Source organism: Scyliorhinus torazame, chromosome 24 (assembly GCF_047496885.1).
Source record: "Scyliorhinus torazame isolate Kashiwa2021f chromosome 24, sScyTor2.1, whole genome shotgun sequence".
Lineage (NCBI taxonomy): Eukaryota > Metazoa > Chordata > Chondrichthyes > Carcharhiniformes > Scyliorhinidae > Scyliorhinus > Scyliorhinus torazame.
The window spans coordinates 13838056-13838585 of NC_092730.1; the positions used below are offsets into that span (position 1 = coordinate 13838056).

General features: G+C 49.2%; 1 pseudogene; it reads right to left on the reverse strand.

Annotated features, from left to right (window-relative positions):
* Positions 1-361: 361 nt before the first annotated feature.
* Positions 362-530, reverse strand: part of LOC140400197 (seipin-like) — a 51209-nt pseudogene continuing 51040 nt past the window's right edge.

Below are 530 nucleotides of genomic sequence, written 5' to 3' on the forward strand. Positions count from 1 at the left end.
GGAGATCAATGGGCGAGTCTTCGTGGTTGTCATAACAGTCCGTTAACGGGCAGCACGGTGGCACAGTGGGTTAGCCCTGCTGCCTCGCGGCGCCGAGGTCCCAGGTTCGATCCCGGCTCTGGGTCACTGTCCCTGTGGAGTTTGCACATTCTCCCCGAGTTTGTGTGGTTTTGCTCCCACAATCCAAAAGATGTGCAGGGTTAGGTGGATTGGCCGCGCTAAATTGCCCCTTAATTGGAAAAAATGAATTGGGTACTCTAAATTTAAAAAAACAGTAACAGTCTGGTAACTATTATGTGGATTTGACCTGTAGGGTTACTAAAATCGGATGTTGCTTGGGATAAGGGGTGTCTCAGTGAGTTCAGGTAAGGTGAGTTGTCATGGATCTGCCCAGCAACAGGTAGAAATCTGCCCAGTAACAGCAGTAACACAAATGTAACAAGGCATGATGGGATGCAATCTGTCCAGCAACAGGTGTCATGGGTCTGCCTAGCAACAGGTAGAAATCTGCCTAGCAACAGCAATAGCCA